Source organism: Onychomys torridus, chromosome 9, assembly GCF_903995425.1.
Source record: "Onychomys torridus chromosome 9, mOncTor1.1, whole genome shotgun sequence".
Lineage (NCBI taxonomy): Eukaryota > Metazoa > Chordata > Mammalia > Rodentia > Cricetidae > Onychomys > Onychomys torridus.
In genome coordinates, this window is record NC_050451.1 from 31,165,466 (window position 1) to 31,182,174 (window position 16,709).

Below are 16,709 nucleotides of genomic sequence, written 5' to 3' on the forward strand. Positions count from 1 at the left end.
AGCAGGAGGGTGCCCCAGCATCCCTGAAAACCTGCAGGTTTGGGAAGACATGGAGAGGGTTTTGCTGATGGCTTTGAGTTTCCTTGGTCCTGGGATAAAACTTTACCACATCACTAATTTCCTCTCAGGAGAGCTAAATGGAACAACCACCCCAAATCACAGTCCTTTGATGCTTTAAAGTCACTGTCACACTGGAAAATCTTCAGGGCCCTGACTTACCAAAGGGCTGGCTGCCTCCCATTCCCATCTCCATCAATAGCTCCTTAACATGCAATCCAATATCCTGGTGAATGTCGCTGTGAAACTGAATCTGATGTCCCCTGGCTGGCCCTAATCCCTGTCAATCTCTTGCTCAGAGCTGACCCAGCACTGACCCCCTGTGGCTAGATCTGAAAATGGCTTGGCTGGAAAGTAGCCGTTCATACCTACCAAGGGATGAAAAGGTCTAAATGTGAAACTGCTGCCCTGAAGAAGCTAGATCCTTTCAAACTAGGTGATAAGTGAGCTGCAAATACGCACACCCCAGAAAAGGTGAAAAACCAGTCAGGGATCATCAGTCTGCAAGGTGAGGCTGCAAATTATAGAAGGAAAGTGTGGGCGTCAGCTTCCCTTAAGTTCCTGAGGTCAAGGGTACCAGGCACTCCCTGATCATAGCCCTTCAGTTTGTGTGTGCACTGACCTGTGAAGGCACACGTGTCAACTAGAGGTCATTACCAGGGTCTTTCACTGGACCGGGAACTCTTTTATTCAGTTCAAGTTGCTGGTCAGTGACCCCCCCCCCCCCCAGGATCCATCTGTCTCCTTCCTCCCACAGTGGGGTCACAGAGGAATATCACATGCCTGGCTTTTTATGTGAGCACCAAGGATCTGAACTCAGGCACTCAAGTTTGTTCATTAGACACTTATTTCATCCACTAAGCCATCTCCCCAGCCACTATCCCAACTCTATCCCAAAGAAAAGGAATCCCACATCAGCATTCCGAAGCCCTAACTCATGTCCACACATGCGTGCACTTGTGTACACACACCCTGCACACACAAACCTACCTCTCATTTCCCCAGTCAACTTCCTCATGCTTCTGAGACAAATGATGACCTGGTGAGGGGTTTACCCAAAAGGACAGTGTTCCTACAGATGGGCCAGCCCTTGGCCTGACCTTCAAAAGTACTGGAGTCGCTGCTGTCACCTCACACTATGCTTGAGGAACCAAAAATAGTGCCATCTCTTGTCACCCAAACATTTACATGATATCCAGGATCATCTCAAGCTCTTCACTGATCTGCATTCTCCCCTCTTCCCTTTGCACTTGGGTTTTCTTCTTTCTTCTTTTCCTGCTTCCCTTCCTCCCTGCTCCCCTCCCCTCCCCTCTCCTCCTCCTTCCATCACCCTCATCTTTTTCCAGACTATTCTCTCCTGTTTTCCCTTTGTATTACTGTTCTTGTTGTGACCAAATACCAGACAAGAACCAATTCAAGGGAGGGAAGCTTTTTGGCTCACAGTTCAGGGGACATGTTCCCTGTCATGCTCACAGTATGGTAGCCGGATTTCCCCACACCTGAGCAGAGCGAGAAGCAGAGACAGATGAGTGCTGGTGCTCCTCTGGCTTCCCCTCCTGATTCGGTCTATCGACTGGTGCTATCCCCAGTCAGTTCGTCCTTCCTCCTTAGGACATCCTCCGCAGAAACACCATCACAGCCATGCTCAGAGGTGTGTCCCCTGGGTGATTCCAAACTGAGTCAAGCAGACAATGAGAACCATCAACACCCCACCCCTTCTCTCTTTGTGCTTTCTCCTCCTTCTACTCTCCCTCCCTCCTCTTCTCTCTCCTTCATCTTCCCCCTCTTTATCTTCTCTATCTTCTCATTGTCTCCTTCTTCCTTCTTCCCTCTCCTATCTTTTCTGTTTCCCAGGGATCCCTCATTTGTCTAGGCTGCTTTCTCCTCAGGGTATGGAGAGCATTCAGAGGTGACCACTCCCTCCTTTCTCCCACTGCTTTTCCTTTAGTTCCTTTTTTGCCCTGTGAGCACTGACCCCTTCTCTCTGAGGGGCAGTGTCTATAACCCTGAGGACTGGCTCTTCTCTGTTGTCCTCCTGGGATGCCCAGTCTAGGCTTGGAGCACTCACAGGCCCTCAGGAAATACTAACCAACAGGTTACTGGGGATTTTTGTTTTAAGAAGTCATTTCTGGTTGAAGAAATAGAAATATAGACTATAAAGAAAACGAAATGTAAGGAAAGTGAAGCAGAAAAAATGTAGTCAGAGACATTGGGGTATGGTTTATGAGGTGTTGATAGAAGGCTCTGTTTGCATATGCATGTGTGTGTGTGTGTGTGTGTGTGTGTGTGTGTGTGTGTGCACGCATGTGTGTATATTCTATGGTGTGCATATAAGTAGTGTGTGCGTCTGTGATATATGTGTGGTGTGTGTTTTGAGGTATGTTTGTGGTGTGTACATGTGTGTCTTAGAGGTACATATATGCTACTTTGGATTCAAGGCAAAATTAGGTTCATTAAACTGTTTGCTGACCACCTATGTGTGGGCATGTCTACACAGTACTTAAATCATCCTCATTTGGAATGCCTTCTTCTTTGAACAGTGTAATAAGTCCACAGTAGTAATGGGGCTGATGCTGGAATGCTAACAAATCTTGCAGACAGTAATTAACATATGGCCTATATGTCTTATCTGAGTCGCATCTTCTTAATGGCAAGCAATTCCCCCCAAATAATGATTCATCTCTCAAGATCTCCACACGAGAGCTAATTGTGAAGAGCTCCTGCCTAGAAAGGCCACTTGGAGCAATTAGGTGACAATTATACGGACATGAACAGCCACTGAGCACAGTTTCCTGGCCTTGAACACGTAGTGTAGCATGGGGAATGAGGTTTGGAACAGGTCTTCAGGCTGCACCTGCCCATTGTCCATGTACATAAAAATCCTGTGGCTACTGTGGATGCAGAGGAATGGGATGTGCAGAAATCTGAAGATGGTCAGACTCAGAGGGGTGACCAGGGCAGCCCTGGATAAAGCTGTCTTTGTTGTGTAGTTTGTGTGCTTAGCTTTGGCTCTCCTCTATGTCTTTGCTTGCTGCTCCAGCTCTCTCCACTTTGCTTTCCTTCTGACTCTTAAATTGAAGAACACCAAAACTTTGCCCTCATTGTGTTTGTGATAGTAGTAGAGTGTGGGATTGGTCCTCACATCAAAAGGTACAAGTAGAGACCCTCCAACATCTTTAATGTCTACCCAGAAGGCCAGCCAGCGTCCCTGCTAAGCTTGGCTGCACAAGGCCCTGACAGCAACCTGAGAAATTAATTGAACTTCTGTTGAACAATTCTCTGCCCGGGCAATTCTCCAGCCCCCTGTGGCTTTTGCATTTGTCTTGGAAAAGGACCAAACTCGAGTGGAGTTTGACCAAAATAGGTAGAACTGACTCGTAAGAGCCAACCAGGGCAGGCACTGCGGTCCCAAAAGGAAAAGAACAGGTGGGTAGGGAGAGAAATCGTAGAGCATCAATGAACATCCACTTTGCTAGGAAGACTGCACAGCCACACCCTAGCAGGGGACAAATGGAAGTCATACACAGTAGGTCCCAGGGAGATGAGCTTGGGTGTCCATCCATACACTATGAAGATGAATCCTTTACGGCCCCACGGTGGGCCACTTGGATATCTCTCCCATCAGGCATAAACCAGGCCATAGACCCAGAATCTGTTTATGCCATCCAATATCATATATCCACCAAGCAGGAAGCATAGGCAGACAGTGATTATAATTCTCTTCACCACTGTGGGGTAGTCCTCTGAGAAGGAGACACCAGTGACTCCATACTTTTTGGTATTTTGCTTTGGGTATCAAAGAGAACCCCTACCCTCCCCCCATTCTTGAAATTGCTTCAGAAGGTATCAGTAGGCATGACATTTGCTCTAAGGAGGTCTGGGGGAGTAAAGAACAATGTAAGGATGAAGGGTAACTGGACGGAAAATTTCTCAATAGAAAGAAATGAATGCACACTTAACAAAATTCAATTCAACTGCAGTGATCATAGACTTAATTAGCTCTGAAAAGAAATATATATGTGTGTGTGTGTGTGTGTGTGTGTGTGTGTGTGTGTGTGTGTGTATTTAAATTGGGGTCAATAGCAGGGATCTGCCAGAATACTAATCAGGGAAATGGTTAGGATCAGCACTGTTAACTTCTATCATTTAGTAGATGCTGGTGAAGGTGCATGACTCCCTTATAGTCTTTGGGGTCTGCACAGGTCTATAGAAGGAAGTGAAGCCATATTTACTGTCTTCTCTCCTCAGTCTGTCATACACTGGCCCCTGCTCTGTCCTGTATAACCACCAAATTGCCACAGAAAATGAGCAGGAACTATTATGTTCCAGGGTGAGACTTGGCCCCTGGACTATGGAGGCCTAAGTCTTCACATCATAGCTTGATTCGCCATCCACAGGTGCAGAAGGTCACTTTAGGTGGCCATTGTGACACCTCCTTTATTACTACTTAGGGATGTTTCTATGGAGTTGAACAAAACTCCTAGGGATTTTACCATAGAACCCAAACAGGTCCTGGCATCCCTTGGCCCAGAGATAACCTAACCAATAGTCCAGCATGGTACCCATGAGCATCACTGTTCAGGACAGAAACCGAGGAACTCTTCTCCCGAGCCTCTGACCTATAAGCACTTGTTCATTTCTCTTCCTGTCCCCTCAGTCAGGCCCCATCAATGTCTGTTTACACCTCACCTACATCCCATCTCATCTCCAGGGGAAATATTCTGCTCTCTCCCTACACCCCTCCTTTCCACCTGTCAAAATGCTTGATGAGTAGTCAGGTCTCGAGAAGGATGATAGGATATTCAGACTGGAGAAGAGGAAACACCAGGATCTGGATGGTGTGTGTAGAGCTGGAGGAGTACATGGGGGTGGCAAGAGGTAGAATTAAAACCCAGAGATGGGAACTGAAGGAGGGCAGTTTCTAGGTCAGGAGAAAGACAAAAACAGCTCCAATGTTAGGAGCCAAGTGGCCTTTCAAGTGGCCATCTCTGGAAAAAATCTGTCACCCCCAGCATCAGCACCACTGTTTTCACCACCTCAGCAGCATCTCTGAGCACCGGCTAAGCATCTCTCTAAGCCTGTTATCTGCACTGTCTCTATTAGTGTCCTGTCCACTTATGGACACCTGATTTTCTCTCCCAGGCCCCTTCTCTCCGCCCCCACCCCTATGGCTTGTGCATCTTAGGAGCTTAGGGAAAAGAGCCTTCAAAGGAGGTGAGGTCTGAGGAGAGGGCAGAGAGGGTGAGGACATGCATATAGAACTGCTGGGCTTAAAAGATAAAGGATTTTCTGGTTGTGGAAATAAATCTCCTATCTTATATCTCACATCTACTCATCTTTAGTCAAGGAAAAGGATAAAATAAATCATTTGGCCCCATGGTATCTTCTGAAGCCCTTGACCCCACACACCATGAGATATCCCACCACTAGTGCCCTTTCCAGCATCCTCTGCCAGCCCATATGGAAATCTATATATAGAAGAGAGTCGTTCACAAGTTTATGTGAAACTATAATTTTCCCTTACTCTTTCAGGAGAATGTTTTCCTCAAAGCCTGATATCTCATCCTTCAATGGAAGTCTTTGTTCTTATTAAATGACTTTTATGGTTCCGAGTGCAAGTTGGGGGCATTTGGGGAAGATCATCAGGAGGCTTTGTTCTGTTTTTTTCTATGCTATTTGAGAACAGGCCAGCACAAATCAGAGTGGGTGGAGAGCAGGGGTGGGGAGGAAAGCAGTGGCTAATGAGTACAGAGTTTCAGTTTGGGAAGGTGAAAACATTCAGGAAGTAGATGAGGATGATGGTTCAACAGCATTGCAAATAACTCCCCCCCCACACACACACACACTTAAAATGCTGAAGACAAACGGAAAGAGAAGAAATGGCATTTGTTGGCATGAAGGGTAGTTTGAGGAAGCAGCAATGAAAAATCTTTAGATTGCCTTCTTAGATGGTGCCAAGAGTATTAGCTTGCCTATCTGCTTTGATGAACACCAAGTCTGAAAGCAACTTGGGAAATAAAGGGTTTACAAAATATTGGCTTACAAAAGCTAATCATAGTTCATCATGAAAGGAAGCCAGGGCAGGCACTCAGGCAGGAACCTGGAGACAGGAACTGAAGCAGATGATAGAGGAGTGCTGCTTACTTTCTTGCTAAACCTACTTTCTTATCTATCTCAGGGCCACTTGCCCCAGTCATGGTGCCACTCTTAGTGATCTGGGGCCTCCCACAACAGTCACCAACAAAGAAAATGTCCCACGTCTTGCCTGCAGGCAATCTGATACAGGCAATCCCTAAGTTAGGATCCCCTCTTCCCATATGACTCTAGCTTTTTGTCTTGCTGACAAGCAAGCAAACAAACACAAACACAAAAACAAAACAGCAAATGTAACTAACCAATATGGGGACCATCCCAAAGGAGAGTAGTCAGTGGTGTTGACCAGGGTCATAGACTCAGGAGCTTTGGCTTAATGGCTACACTTCTGCAAATTTATTCATTTGCCTCTACATGTGCAAAATGCCAATGACATTGTAGCAGTGTCAGGGACAATAGAAGATTTGGAAATACCCCAGGTGTTTATATAGGGGAAGCTGTTAAAATGTGATAGTGCTATACCATTGAATACAATGTAACTGTGTGTGTAAGAGAAAGAGGAAGGGAGGGAGGGAGAGGAAGGGAAGGGAGGAAGAGAGAGGGAGGGAGAAAGAGAAAGATCCTGTATATTAATCTTTAAAAGTCTCCAGTAGGACTGGAGTTATACAGTAAAAAACAGCCAAGAGCAAAATAGTGTCAGCAGAACATGACCTTTGTATGAAAAAAGCGGACACAGTGAGTGTGTACATTTGCAGAAAGAAACACTTCAAAGAGTTAAGGCAAACAGTCATGAAAGAGCAAGAGGAGAAGGTATATGATGGCAGAAGTCTGAGGAGCTCCACTCCCACTGCATAATCACATATATAGAAATTCTGGGAAAAAAATGGGTAGAATAGCCTCCTTTAAATTTTTTTGAGTATACAATCCAATTACATTTCCTCCCTCCAAATCCTCTCACATACCATCCTCTCCAACTCTCCTTCAAATTCATGACCTCTTTTCTTACCAATTGTTATTGCATGCATATATGTATAGGTTTATACAGGAACATTCTTAAATATGACCTGTTCTGTGATGTGTACTATGTTACTTGTATGTATGGTCTCAAGGCTGACTATTTGGCACTGGATAACCATGTGCTCTTTGCTGGGAAGGACCACCTCTTCCACTCCCAGCTTTCCTCGGTTGCCCACAGTTTTTGGGTTTTGTTTTGTTTTGTTTTGTTTGTTTTTTGTTTTTTGTTTTTTGTTTTTGTTTTTGTAGGGTGGAGGCCTTGTTGGCTGTTCCCCATCCAGTTTGGCATGTCCCTTTGGGTTCCTTGTTCGGTTCACAATTGGGCTGTCAGGTTGGTGAGATGTCATGAGTGCAGCTTCTGATGTTACTAGGACACCCAATTTCCCAGCAAACTAGGAAGTTTGCTCTGAGTTTCCCTCTGGCTCTTAGAATCTCCATCCTCTCTTCCACAGTGTTTCCTGAGCCTTAGGTGTGGAAGTGTTTTGTAGCAGTGTCCATTGGGACTGGGCTTCACAACTTTGTATTTGATTTGTTGTGATTTCCTGTCCTGATCTCTATCTGTTGCAAAAAGAAGTTTCCCTGATGAGGGGTGCAGACCACACTCATCTGTGGTATAAGGGCAAATGCTTATAGATTGTTGTTAGGGATTATGCTCATTTAGTAAATTAGTGGTTATAGATTCCCCTCTAGTAACCATGATTTAACTAGCACCAAGTAGTTAGCTAGGTTTTCAGTACCAGGCATGGTTTTTCTGTTGTTGAGTGGGTCTTAAGTCCAATTAGAGAACTGTTGGTTACAGCCAAGGTCTGTGTGCCGCTGCTGCACCCTCCAGAGTTATCCTGCCATGCTGGTCATAGATATGGTTCATAGAGGTCATAGTGGGGTAGGACTGTTGGTTGCTTCCCTCCTTTGGAAACATGCATGGCCTTCTAGTACCATGAAATCTAGTCCCCAGGGAGGGGACATTCAGGTCAGTTCCAGTTCAGCAGTCTCTGGCCCTTGTTAGAAGAGCCTTTTGGAAGCCCTAAAACACCACACAGGGGTAAGGAGTTATTGAGAAAATAATATAATCCCGTGATGCTTAATCGAGAGAGCCATTGCTAGGCAATTTAGTTGTTGCAGATGTAACTATGAGGTCATTGAGCAGCATTTCATAATGGGAGCATCATTATGGATATGGCTCATTATTGGCTCTCCCATCTTTCCATCCATACACTCCTCTAAAGCAGATTTGATGGGGGTGGGGGGACATATTATTTTTGTTTGTCTTATACTTGACAGAATCTACCTATCTTGAGAACCCATTTTCCAAGAAAGCACAATTCTTTCAGAGTCTTCTTCCTCACAGCATTCTTGGAAAAGCTAACTGCCTCAACAGCAACTAGTCTGCCACAGGCCTTGTGATCGTTTTATTTCCAGGAGGTTTTTATGATAATTTTTCTAAAATATCTGGATGAGTGTATGATTAGGGCACAGTGTGGCTTGTGGCTGCTCCAGGCCCTCCTCAAATACCCATCCATTACCATGCTGGCTCCAGTACCCCAGATGCAGCCCAGAGGTGGATTTTTATAGAACACATCTTTAAACATGGTTATGACTTAATAACTCTGCGTGAATATCTCAAATACACGCATGCATACGCACCAATGACATTTTCCTGTGTTTGATCATCTCAGAGCCAGATCCTCAAACCTGCAACTAGAGTCAGGTTGTTACATAATCCCAGAGGTGGCTGGCTCCACAGTCCAATAAAAATTTGGTCATAAAAATAATTAGATTGTAGGCTATTTAAAAACCTGGTCCCAGAGATACAGCCACAGATTCTATCCCCAACTGCCTTCAGAGGAAGGCACTCCAAGTTGAGAACAAGCTGAGAAGAGAAAACAATGTTTAATTTAGAAATAGAAATAGGAATAGAAATATCAAAATCCTTGTCCAGGACATAAGCCTGTTGCTGGTGAGATTTCCAGAAGAGAGGTAAAGCCTTCCAGAAAGCCTCTGTGGGGATGTGAGCAGGTGTGGACGCATGCTTCCACAGTGGAACAGCTTGCTGGTGACTTGTCTTTCTCACAACAGTTTATACATGTGACCCAAGATCAGGGCACCTGGCATGCCAATGCTCTCCTGCAAAGGAAGTTACAGGATGCTTTCTGGAAGCTGAAGGGCCAGTTTGTTTCAGGACAAATGTCCCTATTGCGTCCCATGGGCCTCATCTCAGCCAGTTTCCCACAGAGTGTTTAGTACATTCAGGTGTAGCTTTAAGGATAGGAGAAAAGGGTATGCATTTGTTTGTGCCAAAATCAGCAGCTGAGTTTTCCTGAAATGTCATATTACCCGGGAGCACAACTCTCCCCTCCCCCAGGATCAGGATGAGAAATTACATTCAAGCCAGCCAGGCTAAATCAAGTCTCCTCTCAGGAGGAAAGTTCCTGATAAGATTTGTTGGTGGGCAGCTGGCTTTTCCTCTCAGTGACGGATATATTGAGGCTCAATGACATGGTCTACAGAGACGTAAATAGTGACTCGGTAATAGGACAAATCAACTGTTTTTCTTTCTTCATCCCCACTTGACGCCAAATATTTCACCTCTAGTCACCAAAATGTGTATTGATTGTTTTTCTGCTCTTATACCGGACCAGATCTCTGTCTCCAACTGAGGGTGTTGTAGTTCAATTAAGTTCTGACACTGTCTGAGGCTAGAGCTACAAGCTCAGTCCTGTCCTCAAGAATGGCTCTGCTTCAGACACCAGTTGCTTGAGCAATGTTATGATTGCTGTCCCGGGCACAATGGCTACAGATTTGGAGGTTCCCTTAAAGCTCCCTGTGGGTTCAATACTTTGCTAGACACTTCACAGAATTCAGGGGTGTACTTTGTATTTTCCCACTTACTATAAAGGAACTTGCTATTAAAAAAAAAGAACCCCGAGATGGAAGAGATGCACCTAGAAAGGCGAGATGTGGAGAAATTGGGACAAGGAGGCATGTGGTGTGGAACTCCAGAGTCCCCCACAACAGGCCTGTCACCTGCCAGTCACCTTTAAGTATTCAGCAATGTGGAAACTCTGTGAACCAGGAGGCCTCATTTGATAGGCACAAAAGGTTAAATCCCCAGGCAGTGGAGATCCATTGTGTATCCTCAGGAGCCTCAGCCTGCTCCTTCCTGGAGTTCAGGGAGTGGGGTTGAAAGTACCCATCTTCCAACCACATGGTCGGTTCCCTTGGCAACCAGCCAGTCACTGAGGCTTTCCAGGAGCCCACCCCCCACCCTTACTCATTCATTAGCATATGAAAGGGCTTCACAGGCTTTGGAGAAGGTGGGTTAGGTGCTGTGTGTCAGGAAACCACTCATTATCAACAATATTCTTATAGCCTATGAAGAGGACCAGAAGGAATATGTTTCCCAAACTAGGCACCCTATCTGCACATTCCACTAGGAATTGTCACCCGAGGCTTTGGGAGTCCTGGCTCCCTCTGTTCCTGCTCTGGGCTGTCACTGAAGCCCTGAGGGCCCCCACGATAGAGGACATGAATCTTATTGGCCTGTGCTGTGGGTCAGTTCTCTTTCCTATGGCAGCCTTCAGCAAGCCCCTGAACACAGTGCTAAGCCTGTGACATTGAAGGTTCATGATCTGGCCCAGAAGCTCCCTACCAGCTCTTGGCAGCTCTTGCAAGGAACATGTCCCTTCAAAGAGGGGATGAGGCTATAAGGACACCATTCCACCTGGAGCTTATTACTCCCCTAGGAAATGCTCCTGGGCCTGCAAGAGGAACTTGGTGATCACACTTGATTACAACAGTCTTGTTAACACCTCCAAGTTCTTCCTTGTATCCCACTGTGGGCTAACCAGGCAACCAAATCCCATAAATACTGTAGCTTGTGTTGCTTCCTGGGAACGCAGGTCATCTCCAATATGACACCTGTGTTTCTTTCATCTGGAACCAGGAATGCAGAGCTGGGTTCCACCAGCATATGTGGCAGCGGAGTCCCAGATGTGGCAAGCTGGCTCCAACCTACACTTTGTCTGGGTCAAGTCTGACCTCTTCCAGTTTCTCCTGCTGATCCAGTGAATGAATGATTTTGTTTTGAGCTTCCAGTGATCCAGGACAAAACATCACTCTAGCAAGCATCCCCGGGGCCCAGTACAGTACGTGGCATATAGCTATACCCAGGTGCCATTTCTTAATTGGTCCTGAGCAGGTTGTGTGCTTTCTGAAAGGCTGGCATAGCCTAGCTACTTAAGATGGTTGAATGTGAATTGTCCTCAATTTTTCTGAACTCACACATAAAAAATTGCCTGGTGCTAGGAAGATGGTTCAGTGGGAAAAGTGCTCACTGTCCAAATATGAGGACCTGAAGGTGGATCCCTACCATTCATGTGGAAGATGAGCATCAGAGGTGGACATCTGATCAGGGTGGGCAGAGAAAAGTAGATCCAGGGGCCTTACTCTCCAGAAAGTGTTGCAAAAAATTGCATGTGCTGTGTTTACTGGGAGACCTTGTCTCAAAAACTAAAGTAAATAAATAATGATTCCTCCTCTATGTAAAGCCATTACCTTGCAAGATAATTAAATATATTAATTCAAAAAGTTTGAATAGAGGCATCTTGCATGGGTAGATAATGCTATTCCCAAAAGCTTGTTATTAAACGAAAATTCCAGTAGCAGGTGTGAGGTTCCTCCTTACAAGCTGTTGGGTAAGAAGGCTCCAAAGGTCCCTAAAACATTACAATGTCCTGGGTTGCCCATTGGGGCTAGATCACGAGGCCATATTGCTGAAGACAGCACATACTTGGGTTGCAAGACATTGAGAAACCAAGATGGATCTAAGCTGGAAATTTTCTCCCTGTTGGCAAGTTTTCATAATGCTAGAAGGTACTGTATGCAAGATGCTGGTAGAGGAAAGTCATCAACGGTCAGACCTACATATGGACCACATAAACTGTAATAATAACCAACCTGGCAGGATATACCCATTGGGACACAAGTGGTATGACTATTATGGGGGTAAATACCTGCTTTCTGATTGGATTTGCAGTCTGCTCTACAGGAGAGAGCTCATGCATGGTCTGTAGATCTGGTCAAGAGCTCATGGCTGGAGAGGTCATACACTCCAGTAGGAGAGAACCCACTGCTGTTGTTTTGCTACACAGATTGCTATCAAACTGCTTTCTAAATATTTATGTTTATACCCATAGATTAGTGCTGATCTCAGCCTTCATCAGAGAAGTTTCTTTACTCAGTGGGTGGTGGTTAATGCAGAGACTCACAACTGGTTGAGGTGCAGAGAACTAAGTGACTATGGAATGCTCAACCTCAACAGAACATTCCTATCACCCCTTTCAAGGCCCAAGGAACATCATGGAAGAGAGGCAGAAAGTGTGTGAGAGCCAGAGATGATGGCCAGGAGTGCTGCAGAGCAATGCCTTCTGATCAGAACATGGGTGGGCATTGTAGAACCCACTGCAGCTGTGGTTACTCACAAGTTCTGTATAAGACTAGGCACACTACTGGTTCGTCACAGATTGGGGAGGGGCCTGTGGGGCTCCACCCCTCACTGAAGGACTTTGGGCCATTAATAAAGTTGGGGGAGGGAGTGTCACCCTTCTTCACCCTACCTTCACTGGTAAGATTCCAATGTTCCTGTAAATGACTCCCCACTCAAGCTCATGCAAGCAGCCATAATTGTACTCAGGGGATAAAAGAAGAAAAGGATATCAAAGTAGGTGTCTTATTGGGAAGAAAGATTTTAGTAGGAGAGAAGGGAATGAGTAAGGATGATAGAGAATGAAAATGGCCAAAATTCAATGCACACATGAAATTGTTAGAGGATAAAAATTACATATATGAGCCAGTGGCGGTGTCACACGCCTTTAATCCCAGCACTCGGGAGGTAGAGGCAAGTGGATCTCTGTGAGTTTGAGGCCAGCCTGGTCTACAGAGTGAGATCCAGGACAGGCACCAAAACTACACAGAAAAACCCTGTCTTGAAAAACTAAAATAAATAAATAAATAAAAATTACATATATGTATATGTCTGTTAAATGTAAGGTTATTGGCTCTCAAGTTCTTGTCCCAAAGATTTTAACGACTATGAAGAAAAACGGTGACTTGTCGCCATATACTGCAATGATTTCAGCATTGTCAATTGGTATGTATCGTGAAGACTTACTCTAATGAAGTTTTAAGTCTGATACATGCAGAGAAATGCATCTTTGGAAAGGGGAATACAAAACTGTGGCTTCCCACCAGTTCTGCTGTGGGATCTTTGGAAATGATATCATAGAATCTCTTGTGGATTTGATTAATCTTTCTTTAGTAGAAGTGGCTTTTCCTCCCACTGATCAGATGTTGATTGTGGGTTGTGACACCCATGCTGGGAAAGCATTTGACCTATGGTTGGCCAGTGGTCTAGCCTTCCAAATCCAGTGAGGGGCTGGAAAGTGGGCATGTAACCACAGCATGGCTCACAGAGCCTGTCATTGGGGTTTTCTGTTAGGAGCCCCATCTTTATCCTTACTCTTAATGCAGACTGATAGGAAGTGGGTTTCTGCCTCCCACATGGAACACAGAGAACCTGTGTGGCAAAGTTTATTTTAGTGGTAGCATGAAATAGCAGTCAGCGTTTCCATATGTTTGGGTTCTGTGTCTGCAGATTCAACCAACTATGCATTAAAATACATTTTTAAAAAGCTGTCTGTACCAAACATGTACAGATTTTTTTTCATTAGTTCTCAGATAATACCACACTCTGTGACTATTTATATAGCACTAAGCATTGTAAGTTAATCTGGTGAAGATTTAAAATGGAGTGTGACGTATGCAAATACTATGCCATTTTATATAAGGGAATTGAGCATCTGTGAAGCTTGGTATTCTAGGTGGTTTTGGAACACATCCTCCGAAGATTCAGAAGGATGGATATATATATATAGGAGAATTATTGTGATGTCTGCAATTTGGATGCCCAAAACTGCACATAATGAAAACCACATGGGCTAGGGAGATAACTCCGTGGATAAGAATGTTGGCTGCACATGTGTGAGGACCTGAGTTGGGATCCCCAGTCACCTGTAAAAGCTGGGTGTAACTGCACAATCTATAACCCCAGTGTGAGGGGTGGGGCTTGAGACAAGAGTATTAGAAAAAAACAGCAAGCTCTGGGTTCACTGAGCTCCCACATCTCCAGAGAATATGACAAAGAGCAATAGAGGACACCCCAGGTTCTCTCCTGGTCTCTGTGAATGAGTAGGAATCTGTACCCCACAGGGACAAACATGTGTATAACACACACACACAAACACACACACACACACACACACACACACACACACACACACACACACGACAAAAAGAATAGCAAACTTAGCCAAGAGGATTGTGAAATTTGAAAGTAGCCTGGGCTGCAGAGCAAATCTCTAAGGTTTATCTCAAAAAAACAAAAACTAAACCCCAAACTACAAACAAAACCTCCATAACCACCACTGCCGCCACCATCACCAACACCCCACAAGACAGATGATGTGCAGTGAAGCATGGCCATCTTCTCAGATGGTTTTGAACTACTGGAATTTGTTATACTTCCTCCCCCTCTCTCTTTTGGTTTTTCAAGACAGGGTTTCTCTTTGTAGCTTTGGTGCCTGTCCTGGATCTCACTCTGTAGACCATGCTGGCCTTGAACTCACAGAGATCTGCCTGGCTCTGCCTCCCGAATGCTGGGATTAAAGATGTGTGCACCAGTGCCCGGCCAGACCCCTTTTTTTTATTAATGCCTTTGTCCAGGGGATTTGCTCTCCTCTCCACAGCTCCTCCTTACTCACCTATCACTACATGTATGTCTGCTCTAAAATTTTTGTGTGTATGCACATGTGTGTGTATGAATGCGTTTGTATGTGTTCATGTGTGTATGGTATATGTGTGTATTCATATGTGTGTGGTATATGAGTACATGGGCATATGTGTGTGTGTAGTATATGTGCATGCATATGTATGTGGTATGTGTGTATGGTATATGTGTGCACATGCATGTGTATGTGTGGTATGTATGTGGTATATGTGTATATGAGTGGTATGTGTGTACATGTGTATGTGTGTGTGTTTATGTGTGTGTGTGTGTGTGGTGTATATACATATGTGTATGCTTTATTATGTATGTGTTTGCGAGTATATGTGGAAGTCGGAGATTAATGTTGTATATCTTATTTTACGGCTCTCTACCTTCTCATTTGAGACAGGGTCTCTTCTCTGAATCTTAAGTTCATTAATTCAGGTAGACCCCAGCCAGTAGCCTCTGGGATCTACCTCCTTTCTCCCAGCACTGGGCTTACTGTGCAGTCACACCTTTCTTTCATGTTGGTGCTGGAGATGTGAACTCATTCCCATAACGTAACTCTCTACCCACTCACTGTTCATTTCCCTGCACTACAGATTCTTTTTGTAAAATTTTATTTATTTATATGTGTGAGTGTGTGAATTTATGTGGACTGTGTCCTTGCAGGTGCCCTCAGAGGTCACAGGATCCCCTTAGAATGGGAGTTTTCGGCAACTGTGAGGGTGGGTGCTGGGAATCAAACCCAGATTCTCTATAAGAGCAGCCAGTGTTCTTAGCTCCTGAGTCGTCTTTTCAGGCCTCTGTGTTTTGCTGTTGTTTTGACAGGGTCTTGTCTGCAGCTCAGGCTAGTGTGGAGCTCACTGTATAGCCCACCGCTGGCTTTGACCTCACAGCAATCCCACTGCCTCAGCTTCCTAATCGCTGGAATTGTAAGTATGCACCATAACACTCAGCATTTCTACATATTCCTAAAGTTTTGTGGTTGATGTGGGAACTCTGAAACTGCCTTCTTTTGGTTGAAGTTTGTCAGGCACATCTTCCCCCAGGCCTCTGCCTTCAACTTTTCTGGGCACAGTGACAGTCCCTTTGTTTTCGTTTAAAGATGCTTTACTTCAAGTCCGTGTTTAAAGCATGGTGTTGTTAAACACAGATGTCTAGGTTGATGTTGGTTTTGCTTTTAGTCCTTTGAAGAGAAGTGTTACTCTGCTGTCTCTCAGTTCACCTGCTGTCATCATGTTGGCTGACTAATGGTCATTTTTTAGATTTGTTTGTTTTGTTTTTGAAACATGGTTTTTCTATGCAGCTGTGCTGGCCTAGAACTCACTATATAGATCAGGTCGGCCTGGAACTCACAGGGATCTGCCTCTCTCTGCCTCCTGGGTGCTGGGATTAATGGTATACACTCTTACACCCAACAAGAATTTTTTTAATTGTGATTTTTTTATTATGATGTTTTGGACAGAGCCTCACTGTGTAGCCCAGGCTAGCCTTTAGCTTGCCATCCTCCTACCTCAGCCTCTCTAGTCTGCCATCATGCCCAGCTCTGTAAGATTTTCATTTATTTGGCTTAGAACTTGTACTCAGAATTGACTGGTTCTTGTTTCCAGTTCTCAGCTACCATCTCCATGCACATTGCTCCACCTGCTCTGTGATTGTCTCCGGGAACCCTCTGTGGCATGCTCCACTCTTTTTCTCTCCTTACCACTTAGACTCTGTT